The sequence below is a fragment of the Abramis brama genome, assembly GCF_963993115.1.
Source record: "Abramis brama genome assembly, chromosome: 9".
Taxonomy (NCBI): Eukaryota; Metazoa; Chordata; class Actinopteri; order Cypriniformes; family Leuciscidae; genus Abramis; species Abramis brama.
In genome coordinates, this window is record NC_139971.1 from 39,569,720 (window position 1) to 39,583,755 (window position 14,036).

Below are 14,036 nucleotides of genomic sequence, written 5' to 3' on the forward strand. Positions count from 1 at the left end.
GCTTCTCTCTCAGTGCCGGAGACCAAACTCCTCTCACTGTTCTGCCCTCGAACACTGCGGCCCAGCCTGTGAGTGATGCATCCGTCGTCACCACTTTTCTCAGTACAATAGGACCTAGAGGGCATCCTGTCCTGAGAAAGGATGGGGCTCTCCAATGACAGAGAGCGCTCGCGCATTCTGGTGAGACGCGCACTCTGCGGTTGGGGCGAATGCCTTGTGACGCTGTCCAGTTCTGAAAATCTCTCATTCGCAGTAGTCCCAGGGGAACCACGGACACCGTTGAGGCCATCAGTCCTAGTAGCCGAAGACACATCCTGAACGAGACTGATCTCCCTCTTTGAAAAAGGGAGAGGCAGCTGTGAATCGTCTTGATGCGATCCTCTGATAGGAAAGCTCGAAACATCACAGAATTCAACCTGAGACCCAAGTAGACTATTTTCCGGGATGGAGATAGACAACTCTTCGGGCCCAATTTTAACGATCTGAAACGCAAGTATCAAGCGCGAAACGCAAGTAACTTTGTGGGCGGGTCTTGGGCGCTGTTGCTATTATACCAGCGGGGTAAATGACTCTTGCGCCCGACGCAAATCTAAAACAGGTTGGTCTGAAGTAGCTTAATTATTCATTGGTGTGGTTTGGGTGTAACGTGAAATAAACCAATCATAGCGTCATCTCACATTCCCTTTAAGGGAGCGGTTCACACCCGAGGAGACCGGCGTTCTCGTCAGGGCCGTAAAACACAGAGAAGTGACATTGTATGGGGATGGGAGAAACCCACCCAAATTAAACAGGCGTATAAAAATTTGGGTAAATGTATAAGCTAGATTTATAGCTTATAGGGGGGAAACTGTCATCGCCAGTGGCCCATGCATATCGACTGTCACTAAAAATCAGTGGTAAAACGTGAGGAAATGCTAGATTTTCTGTATAGCTGACAAAGTTAAAGTCTAATGAAATACACTGACACCTTATTTTTGTCCTTTCAAAAGTAACTGAATGCCCTGCTACATATATTAGCCTACAGTAATCATAATTGTATTAAAAACAAATAAATGTACATGTATATGTATAATTGTCATTATAAAATATATATTTGTTTATATACACACTATAAATGCATATATTTGAAAATAATAAATTTTCTGCTTAAAAAAAAACCTAGATCTACGCGCCCCCTAAACCCACATAATAAAGATGGACGGTGACAGAAATTTGCACAAATTAAGCATACATTCCATACACTTGAGGTATTATCGAAATATCAAAATTTTAATAACGAGTGATTATTTAACAAAAGGCAAGTAAAACGGTCAGGGTTACATTTTAGACACACACACACACACACACACACACACACCTCTGAAGCGATAGAAAAGTCCTCGGGACCGCATCACTCGCAAGACGCATTGCTGTACAAGGCTGAAGTCCGCCATTCTCCAGTTGAATGGTTGCTACACACACATAGTTTAGATGTGTTGTGGTTGATAGCCAACCAACCGCCCACAGTCAGAGTCTAGCCCGGGTAGCATCGCGGGGAAAGATGCACTGGAACTTTTGCACCATGAAAACAAACACGCGTCCCATCATTGCCTCTCTCATCTACTACGCGATATCACAGTTTGACATGTCTGTCATTGGAAAGTTCCACGTGGTGTCATGAATAATTAAGAGAAAGCGTCTTCTCATTGGATAAGAAAACTCAGTCACATGAATAATTATGAGACACCGATGAGTCATCAACGTACTATAGTGCTCTGTGACGTGGACATGTTGAAGATTTTAAACCCGGAAGATGAAAATAGCAGAAAAAAACTAAAATTTAACCATTTCCCCCTACTATTAAATCTAACAGATGCTAACATTGTCTTCAATGGTGTTCAACACACATACCTCTGTTAAAATCTCAGAAAATTTGGTTTAGGGTTTCATGACCCTTTAAAATAGCATATGAATAACATGTGCAACGCGCCACTGACTTTAGACTAGGTTTTTCCTGGTCAGTGGCGGAATTGTTTTCTAAACTGGCAAAATAGCACCAGGGAACGTTTGCGCCCGGAACACGCCTCCTCTTTTTGCTGAACCGCTACCGGGAGCGCAAATGCATTTCCTAGTTTCCCGACGTGCGTCTGTGGAGGGAAAAGTCTGCTGTGCGCGGGTGCAAAATAGGAATGAGACATGCGTCGGTGTACAAAGTCAATTGACCTTTCGCCGGCCCCTCCCCCAAAACGGCCATTGTCCAATCACACATCATAGCAACCGTTACTATGTGAGCAGGTCCGACAAACATTAGCAAGATGGTGAAGCGTGCGCCCACGGCGTTTGTAAATCGGACACTAGATACCCCGAGGGATTGTCTGGAGGAGTTGTGTTCTTTCCATTCCCAAAGCCGAAAACACAACGTGAGCGATGCCTACAATGGATAAAACAGTGTGGACGGCCCCACTCCCAGTTAAATGTGTCGAACATTACGAAGCATAAATACGTCTGCTGGCTGTGGTGTCGATGGCTACTTAAAGGTTTTTTTTTTTTTTTTTTTTTTGATCTGAAAAACTATCCTATCTGTTACTCAAAAAACATAATATTGTCTGAACCGCGAGTTTTATGATCCGTTGCCCCACTAATAAATATTATGGTCTCAACCGCGAGTTTTGTGATCTGTTGTCCCCCTAATAAATATTATGGTAAGTGCATTATGAAAGACAAGCAATGAAAGTTATTTAGATGCAAATTAAGGCTATGTCTGGTTAAACAGTTATTGTGTGATTTCGTTTATTGTGCGTTGTCAACTTGAAGCATGAATTTGAGAAAGAAAATCATTTTTGGAAGAAAATGCACCACGTACTTTTGTCAATGATATAAGTTATAGCTAAAAGATTGTAAAAGCTTTCAGTTCACCCTGCCTAATTGTAGTTGAAAAGTCAAATTAAGCTTGATTAATGATATACTGTGACTGATCAGATAAACTACAGCATCGAGAATATAACTCCCATGTGTTTTGCAGCATTTAAAATTTTTGTCATAGTGTGTTATGCAAAAAAACACATAAGAAATTATTGCTGACAGCACTTTTATTTTCAGAGAGTTTTTTCTTTCACACAAAAACACAACAGTGAGTGTCTTTCAATGCTTTTAAACACTTGTTTTCTTGTTCTTTGTCATATCACAAATTATGTGTATGAACACCGGTAGCTGCTAAGCATTAGCCTCGATAGAGACGTAGATAGTAGTCGTGTCTCCTTCATTGCGTATTTTTATATTCTGAATATATCCCTCCACTGCATACTGTAACCCCTTTTGCCTCGATCTGGAGGATATCGCGGAGGTATTGCTCCAAAAATGGTCACTGACACGCACGGGTATATCTTCCCGTCATGGCAATCTGTCGCGCTGGTCGTGTTTGACCATTTGTTTGTCGGACGTAGCAACAGTAACTAAGGGGGGCGGGGCTCGGCGAAAGGTCAATTGCGCTGGGTGCAAGATAGGGCCCTATGTCTGGTTTATTTTTAAACCTGATCTCTCCAGATGCGTCACTAGTGTGTGTGTGTGTGTGTGTCGCTCTCTGCCTGCCGTTGGCACGGCGCGCAGATGAGAATATCGTCCAGATATGATGAAACCCTGAGCCGTAATAACCTCAATGGAGTCAGGGCCACACACTTGCTGAATACTCGAGGGGCTAAAGCGAGGCCAAACGGTATTCTCGTAAACTCGTATGCTGTGCCCTGATAGGCGAACCAGAGATATTTCCTGTGTGCAGGAAATTTGTTTGATTTCAGGCCTCTAATCGTTTGTGGCGACTTCAGTGAAGATCAGCTTTCTCATTGCAACAAACCTATTCTCAGTTTGTTTGAAGATAAAGGATACACACAGCTAATCAGCACCGGGACAACAGAAAAAAAAACACTCTTCTAGATCCTGTCTTCATAAGCGGCGCACACTCAAACGTCAGAGCAGGAGTTCTACAGACGTATTACAGCTATCATGATCCTGTGTAAAGTGTTTTAGAATACATCAAATATATAAAAATCTGCATAGATCACACATGTAACACTGCTGTAAGATAAAATCTTTATTTAAAGCTGCAGTCCGTAGCTTTTCCTCTTTGTCGCCATCTCTGTTCGAAATCTGCAATTGCAGTTATTTGCAGAATTATCAACTTTACGTGGGTTGTACATCGGCATGAAACAGCGCGGATGAATCCGATGTTTTGAGGTGAGTTTGCGGCTGTCAATCACCGCGCTGGTGGTGTGGATACTGTCATTCAGAATCACAGAATATACTTTTTGGAAGTATGACCAATATTAGAATTTTCAATGGAAAATGACGTCTGAACAAGTAACATCCACTTTTGTTCTGATCAACTAAGGGGAAAAAGCATTGCAGTAAATCGCGCTGATTAACGATCGCTTATCATATCATGTCAAACCGTGCAAATCATAGAAGAGCAGTTATCAAACAAATAACAATCATAGTGCTATGAAATAAACGGTGTATGAACGGAATCCCTGTTATGCATAAACGTGTTATAATATAACATAATATAAACATCTTACGTCAGGAAAATTTTCACTTTACCGATCTGATTCAGATCCAATACTTGACAACGGAGGAGGCGGGTTTGATTTTCTGGGAGTAGAAAATTCTCTCTCATAGCTAGCCCAAAATAATTCATATTTACCATAATAGCAAAACGAGAAAGGCACAACAAAGGAAACTCCGTAACTGTAAATTAAGCGAACAAGTGCGCTACTGTTGCGTAATTAAACTATTGAAATGTCTTACCTGTCTAGCAAAATAAAGCCGTCTCTGCATCCGTTTTAAACCCCTTTAAAACACGGAATTCACGCCATCCATAGATATATACACGCCATCTTTCAAAAGCCCTGCCGATGTTTATCCTTGTTTTCGTAGGGGCCGGCTGGTTATGTTTTTTTTATTATTATTATTTTGGATAATTTTTAACACAAAAAAGTTACGGACTGCAGCTTTAAAGAATAATGCTAATACAAATAAATGTAATAAATGTATACCACTAAACTGTTCACGTTGTCTACTTGTGTGTGTGTGTGTGTGAATGTGTTTGATATAAAGTGTGTGTGTGTGTGTGTGTGTGTGTGTGTTAGATAAGGAATGAATGGAGTGTGAATGTCCTTTCCAAAGATCGCCACCTTGACGTGGTGGAAAGGCTTGTGTGTTCCAGTGATTCCAAGAGTGAGTAATTCTGGAGTTTTTACTCCAGTTTGACTTACTTAAGGGTGAGGTTCCAGACTAAGTGCGATCCAAATGGGCATTAACTAAATAAAATAATTTTTGAAGCATAATTACTTGATTTTGTCTTTCTTGATCCACACACACATTCAGACACACTCACTCACTCACACACACACAGACATGCTCACTAACTCACACACACTCACGCGCACACACACACACACACACACACACGCTCTCTCTCTCTGTGAACAACTTATTTTTGCAGAAGCCTTCTCTTTCGTCCACCATCTCTATCTGCTGCCAGCTGAAGACACCTTTTCATGGTCCCCTCGACCTCCACTTCAGCAGCACTGGCTGTGAGGGGGTTTTCTGAACAGCAGCTTTGAAATAAAGGAATAAATATTGTTAAGCATTACTGTAGCGGCCCTTCAGCTTCGTAGAAAAGAGGCAGAGAGTTATTGACGGGTGCCTTCGATTTATTTTGTTATGCAATAAACTTCATTGCTGAAGTGTTCATTGTCTCGTTTCTTTGTTGCAAACGTTCTCCATGCATCACAACACTGTGTTTACACATTGACTTCATAGCACCATAACAATCGCATCACAGCACGGTGGCACCGTAAAACTACAAAGAAAACAAAGAAATAATACATAAATATCAAAGCAAAATAAACTCATACAACATACCCAAAATAAACCGTGTTAAAAGAAATCAACAAATGGTACCAACTAAATACAGGGAAAACAAACTAAACATACCTCGCTCTGCTTGCCAAAGGGATACTAAAGCTTAAAGGAACACTCCACCGTTTTTTGAAATAGGGCTTATTCACATTCTTTCATACATTTAGATAGGTGGGTAAATGCATTTTTGTCTCAGTGCATGCTTTGTTTAAGTTTGACAGGGTCGGCGCTAGCTTAGCTTAGCACAATGAATGGAATCCTTTGTTGCCAGCTAGCATGTCCTGCGTAAAAGTGATAAAAAAACAAAACAAAAAACAACGTAATTACTTCTTGTGGCCTGCGTATTCACAACGAGTACAAATAGCGATGCAGATTAACACTAGGTGATTTCTTAGGCAGATATTGACTTGGGACTATATTATGGGGAAGCACAGGCGAAGCACGGCTACTTAGGCGAAGCACTGCTACTTGGGCGCAGAGATATCACGCAACACATGAAATCCCACGACTTCCGTCAACATACCGGTGTGAATAGTAGCTGCCTGGCTATTTTCCCAACAGTACATGAATGGCGATGAACATGGCTGATTTTGTGTGAGCCAGAACCATACAAGAGTTTACAGAAAATGAGTGGAAATAGAACGACAGGAGGAGGTTGCGATCGCTCAACAGCCCGAGGACGTGAGGATGAGAGCCAACACGAACTGGTGGTGTGAATGTGGGGGAATATGAAATAGAGTGTCTGTGCTGTGGCGAGTGGGACAAGTTTCTGCCATCGATAAACAGGCTCAACGTGTCAGATCAAGATGAGCGTGCCCGCAGTTGTGTCACAGCTACCGCGGATTTCACGGCGTTGATTCATCCGGCAGTACTCGATTTTTTTTTTTTTCGGTGTGATAAAGTGAACTGGAAAAAACGCCCCACGCCGAATAGACCAAATGGACAGCTGTCCACAGAGTAAGTGATTATTTTAAACATGACGTATAGTAAACTGCTTGTAGCCTTCTCCTCTCTAGTAGTTATACTAAAACGTACTCGGTTACTAAACGTAACCTCTGTTCTCTCTAGAGAGGTTCTCTCGTATTGCGTAAGTAGCTTACGCTGCGGGAAAGTCTCCTTTCTCGATATACTGAAGCCAAAAAATTATCCTTAATTTTTAATAATCTTGTCAACGCAGTGCGGCAGCCTGCAGACCTAGGGCAGGCTTACTAGCGTGCCCATTGGCTGCCCTGCGGCAACTGCAGCAGCCTATAGCTGAGCCCTTGGCGTGACTACACAACCAATGAGCGCGCTTGGCGCGCTTAATGCGTCACAGCCCGTCATAAGGGGTGTGGCTTAGCGTATATAAGCAGGGCTCAGAGGCTGCTTTACTGGTTTCTGTCGCATGAAGCGAATGAGCTCGAAGGCGGCGGAGCTCGAAATATAGTTTCTCAACGCCCTGACCGGGCAGAGGAGATTACTATCTGCCTCGCTGCCGGGATTCGGCAGGGCTGAGAGAGAAATGACCTGCGCTCTGAAGGGAGTGCCCAATATTTTGGGAACATAACCATGCCTCGGTTTGAGAATAACTTTAGAGTCATTGGGTCCGAACTCGAGGCACGCGGTGTTAATAGATAACGCGTGAAGGTCTCCCACTCGTTTGACTGAAGACAGCGCTATCAGAAAAACGGTTTTGAGCGTGAGGTATTTCATATCCACAGTTTCCACGGGTTCAAAGGGATGCGCTTTCAGGGCTTCCAAGACCAGTGAAAGATCCCACATAGGAACCGAGGGGGGTCGCGGGGGGTTCATCCTCCTAGCTCCCCTAAGGAAGCGGATGACGAACTCGTTCCTTCCTAATGTGCGGCCCAGCTCTGAGACAGAGAACGCTGAAATGGCCGCGACATAAACTTTGAGCGTGGAGGGGGACCTGCCCGCGTCCAGCAGCTCTTGAAGGAAGCACAATACTTGCGATACCCCACATGTCTGTGGATCGAGCCCCTTGACAGTGCACCATCTGTTAAACACCGACCATTTAGACGTGTAGAGCCGCCTCGTAGAGGGGGCTCTGGATTGTATGATCGTGTTCATGACCCCTTCTGGCAGATCAGCATGTAATCGTTGAGGCTCCATGCATGCAGAGACCAGCGCTCTGGATGGGGATGCCAGATCGAGCCGCGGGCTTGAGAGAGAAGGTCTCTCCGCACCGGTATCGGCCAAGGGACTGAGTCTGCCAATTGTATCAGCTCCGGGAACCAAGCTTGGTTCTCCCAGTACGGGGCTATGAGGAGCACTGTGTGGCGCGCTTCCCTGACTCTCTTGATGACCTGAGGCAGCAGAGAGACCGGGGGAAAAGCATATAGCGGGCCGCTGGGCCAGGTCTGGGCCAGCGCGTCCTCGTCCTTCGAGAAGAACTCTGGGCAGTGAGCGTTGTCTTTTGACGCAAAAAGGTCGACCTTCGCTTTGCCGAAACGGCGCCACAGTGACTGGACTGTTTGGGGGTGTAGAGACCACTCCCCAGGGGGAACGTTGTCCCTGGACAGTCTGTCGGGGCCCTCGTTCAGGTGGCCAGGCACATGCGCGGCTCTCAGTGAGCGCAGAGAGTGCTGAGCCCACACGAGGAGGCGTTCCGCCAGGGCGCAGAGCGTCTTTGATCTGACACCGCCCTGGCGATTCACATAGGCCACAACCGATGTATTGTCCGTGCGGACTAGAACATGGTGACCGTGGAGGAATGGGAGGAAGTGTTTGAGCGCTTTCTCGACCGCGAGCATCTCTAGACAGTTTATGTGTAGGAGATTCTCCTGGTCTGACCAGCGGCCACAGACCGGTCTGCCTTCGAAGAGCGCTCCCCAACCTAGGTTGGAAGCGTCTGTCGAGACAACTTTCCGGTGTGAGATCACCCCCATAATCACTCCTGTGTGATACCATTCGGCTGCTAGCCAAGGCTGCAGGGCTGAAATGCAGCCCTGAGTCACTCTGACTCGCGAGCTGCCGGCCGCCCAGGCTCGATGGGGCACGCGCGCTTTCAGCCAGCGTTGAAGCGGGCGCATGCGCAGTAAGCCCAGCTGGAGCACTGCCGCAGCTGAGGCCATATGCCCCAGGATACGCTGGAATGCTTTCAGCGGAACCCGGCTGCCTATTTTGAAGGATGCGGCGAGGAGACGGATGCGGCGCGCGCGCTGCTCCGACAATCTGGCCGTCATAGCCACCGAGTCCAGTTCTATTCCAAGAAAGGAAATTGACTGACGGGGCGAAAGCGAGCTCTTGGTCCAATTGACCGAGAGACCCAGACCTTCCAGATGGCTGAGAAGCGCTGTTCTGTGAGACACAAGTTCTGTCTCTGACTGCGCTAGAACAAGCCAATCGTCCAGATAGTTCAGTATTCGCATTCCCTGTCTTCTCAGGGGAGCGAGAGCCGTGTCCATGCATTTCGTAAATGTACGGGGTGCTAAAGACAGGCCGAACGGCAGGACTGTGTATTGATATACTCGACCGTCGAAGGCGAATCTCAAGAATGGCCTGTGACGGGGAGTTATCTGGATCTGAAAGTACGCGTCCTTTAGATCGAGAGAGATAAACCAGTCTCCTGGGCGGATCTGCGCAAGGATCTGTCTGGTTGTAATCATCTTGAACGGCCGTCTCATGAGGGCCTTGTTCAGATGTCTCAGATCTAAAATAGGTCTTAACGCTCCGTCCTTCTTGGGTACGAGGAAGTAACGGCTGTAAAAGCCCGACTCGCTCAGGGAAGGATGAACCTGTTCTATAGCCCCTTTGCGCAGCAGCTTCGCTATTTCTGCTTGAAGCAGGTGCGCTGCTTCCAAACTCACTTTTGTCTCCGTCTGCGCTAGAAAGCGCGGGGGGTGACGAGCGAATTGAAGCGAATAGCCGTGTTTTATAGTGTTCAACACCCATTCTGACGCGCCCTGAATAGCTTCCCATGCTTTTGCACGCATAGTTAGGGGTCGAATGGTCTCTGGGTTCAGATCGCCGCGCTGCGCGGGATGGGGAACCTGTATCAGAGAGGATGGGGCGGCGCGTGCTCGAACACGGGGGCTGGTAAACAGTATTGGCCGGCTGTACAGCATTCAGTAGCTCGGTCCCGGAGGATGGAGTGCGTTTTGCTGTCAAACACCCCTGGCGCGAGAGCGGCGTGGGGGTTATAATGTCTGAAAGTGAGTGCGCGTGCTCGTGAGCGGGCGCAGGGTTTACACTTATCAAATTTTACACTTAAAAAATATTTATCTGCCGCCAGAGCCGGATTCGAACACGGGTCTCCCGCACGGAAGCCTAATGGTCTGCCACTGAGCCACAGGAGCACACATAAGCTTTTAGTTAGTGCGAGCATATGACCGAGCGTCGTGTTTCGTTTCGGCGTTTGTTTGCAGGTGCACGCGTGTATTAAAACAGGCTCGTTTACTGCAGTATTAGTATTTCCAGCCGCCTGAGCTTAGAGGGGACTGAGAAATATGCGAGGATTGGAGGTAGTCCGGCCTAGGCGGGACGAAAACACTCTCTCTTCCTCTTTTCGCCGGTGCTCGTGACGTCCGCTCTGATATCCCTTGAGAACGGCGCAGTTGCGCGGCTCGAACAAAGGGAGAGAGAGCGGGAAGATGTCATCATGTGCTGTGACATCGTATGTTTGCAGGCGTGCGTGTATTCAACAGGCTCGTTTACTGCAATATTGATATTTCTAGTCGCCTGAGCTTAGGAGGGGACTGAGAAATGTGTGAGAAACGGAGGTGGCCGGTGAGTGACGCGCGCGACCGAGACGCGGGGTAGCTTTCTTATAACGTAAAGGAAGCCAGCCCGTGACCGTCTACTTCTGACATCCCTTGTGAGCGGCGCGTTTGCACGGCTCGAACAGAGGGGGAGAGCGCAGGAAGGGGCGTGCGTCGTCCGGGGGGTAGCTTTCTTGTAACGTAAAGGAAGCTATAGCCCGAGACCGTCCGTTTCTGACATCCCTTGTGAGCGGCGCCGTTTGCGCGGCTTGACAGAGGGGAGTAAGCAGCTGTCTATGAAAGCAGCGCTGTCTGCTTCATCCCCTGAGGCGACGGCAGTGCGGGCGAAGCCGGCCGCTGCGCGTCGGGAGGTGGGGGGGTGAAGGAGATAGCGAGGCTCGCGGGAGGGGCTCCGGCAAGCGCTCAGCTGTCATAACCGGCTCGCCTTTGAGAGCGGCGTTTCCTCTTACGCGGCCCGGAAGAGGCAGAGAGCGCAGATCACATGGCAGTCTCCGTCACTGAGTGTGGCTCTGCACGAGCCACAGGATGAGCGAGGCATTTGCAACAACGCCTCGCGCTCTTTTAGATGCAAGTGTGTCGCGGGGCGAGCACACAAACACACACACACAGAGCGGTAAAGGATATATTCGCCGGATAGCGAAGCAGGCAGGGAAAGCTGAAGGCGGCGAAGGCAGCCGGCTTCCTCAGGCTGAGATCCTCGGCGTGCTGGTCGCTTGCTTCGACGGCGGCTTCCTCAGAGTCCAGCGATGCGAAGAGCTTCGCTGAAGAGACAGAAATCAGTGAAGCAGCCTCTGAGCCCTGCTTATATACGCTAAGCCACACCCCTTATGACGGGCTGTGACGCATTAAGCACGCCAAGCGCGCTCATTGGTTGTGACGTCACGCCAAGGGCTCAGCTATAGGCTGCTGCAGTTGCCGCAGGGCAGCCAATGGGCACGCTAGTAAGCCTGCCCTAGGTCTGCAGGCTGCCGCACTGCGTTGACAAGATTATTAAAAATTAAGGATAATTTTTTGGCTTCAGTATCTCGAGAAAGGAGACTTTCCCGCAGCGTAAGCTACTTACGCAATACGAGAGAACCTCTCGTAAGAGAACTCCTGAGTCAAAAGAACCAGGCTAACTCGGTGAGAGAAATATATCTAACTTAGCCCTCAGTCATTTCATTTTACAGGTAACGATAACAGCGATTTTTATTTTAGTTTGGTTGTTCATGCAAAACAGGTTGAATTCAACATGAGGTTATACTAGAGGAGGCTAACGTTATTTGAACCGTAGTCTATATATACAGCTTCTCAGCATCTATCTTATAACCGAATAAAGACACAGATTAACATAAGGAAGAGTAATAAGAGACAACTTACATGTGCACTTTGTTCTGCCTGTGCTTTGAAAATAGATGGGATGGGGACAGCCGTATGTTTCAGACGTAACTTAGTACCATCTTTCTGGGCCCATATTCCATTTTTTCAAAGTAACTTAGTCCTCCGGTGCAAAATGCTCTTTGCAAACACGATACTGTTTGATTTTGTAGAGAGGCGTTTGGCTAGCTGCTCTGGAGATCTGTACTTCAACCGTTGAAGTACAGATCTCCAGAGCAGCTAGCCATTTATTTCTCAGTTCCACATTCGATGTAGCTGCTAATTCTGTGAAACATTACATTCGTGTATGTCCTTTGCTTGTTCTCACAACCTTTTGCTACACAGATAATTACCATGTTTGCTGTAACTGTAGCTGTAACTTCTCAAAAAAAACAATCCAAAAGCGAAGACACTCGGTGCAGGTCACGCGTGTTGTTCTTCTGTGTTTTGACTCGTTGCACACCGGTATGTTGACAGAAGTCGTGGGATTTCATGTGTTGCGTGATATCTCTGCGCCCAAGTAGCAGTGCTTCGCCTAAGTAGCCGTGCTTCACCTGTGCTTCCCCATAATATAGTCCCAAGTCAATATCTGCCTAAGAAATCACCTAGTGTTAATCTGCATCGCTATTTGTACTCGTTGTGAATACGCAGGCCACAAGAAGTAATTACGTGGGTTTTAAAAAAAAATTTAATCACTTTTACTCAGGACATGCTAGCTGGCAACAAAGGATTCCATTCATTGTGCTAAGCTAAGCTAGCGCCGACCCTGTCAAACTAAAACAATGCATGCACTGAGACAAAAATGCATTTACCCACCTATCTAAATGTATGAAAGAATATGAATAAGCCCTATTTCAAAAAACGGTGGAGTGTTCCTTTAAAGCTTGAACCATTTTCTCAAGCTGGTTAGCTCGAGAACAAACGTGACAATACTCTTCTTCTTCTTCTTCTTTTTGATTTTTAACGGCGGCTGGCAACCAACTTAAATAGGTGCATTACCGCCACCTTCTGCTCTGGAGTGTGGAACAGAGTTTTACAATCTATTCACCAAACCCGTTTCTCTAATAAAATCGAAGACTTTACTATTTATTTCATTTGCCCATTTTATTAAAACCTTAAAATTTATTTCCTGCTTTACATTCTTTCTTATTTCTTCTATCATTGTTCCTCTTTCTTGCTCATATCTTCTACAATCAAGAAATACATGAGTTACTGTTTCTTCAACCTTACAGATTTCACATAACCTGTTTGGGTGTTTCCCTATTTTTTTAAGTGTGCTATTTAAATTTGAGTGCCCTAATAATATTCTGCTGAAAATAATCTCTTCTTTCCTTGACTTGACAATACTCTTACTCTGTTTCCTTTCCCTTATATCCACAATATGTCTACCTTGCCATCTAGTGGTGATGCCAAGAAATACAAATTAAAGGGGAAGGCCATTACAATTACCGTTTTTTACAGGTGCTAGGACCAATTATTCTCTTTTTTAAACTCTTCACACTTCACACTCTGACACAGTCATGAAAATATGCTCATGTTTTGATGAATGAAACAGGGCTAAAACATTTTTAATTCTAACTTCTAGATATCACACCACTGAACAAGTAGAGAGAAGTTCCAGTTGAGGAAAAGCATATTTTAAGCATAAAAGCTGCATATTTTGACAGCCTATTTGATCCAGAAAGTCAGCACAAACAGAAAACAGCTGTAGGCCTAATAATATTTCACAATGTTGCTATGTGAATATAAAGTAAAGTGTAATTTATTCCTGTGATCAAAGCTGAATTTTCAGCATCATTACTCCAGTCTTCAGCGTCACATGATCCTTCAGAAATAATTCTAATATGATGATTTGCATATTTCAGAATCCGAAACATTTCTGATTATTGATCAATGTTGAAAACTTTTTTCAGGATCATTTGATTAATAGAAAGTTCAAAAGAACAGAATTTATCTGAAAGAGAAGCTTTTGTAACATTAATATCTTATTGACCCAAACTTTTGAACGGTAGATAGAGGTGAATCGCAGCTACTAATAAACGTAGCCTAATTTTTATTAGGTCC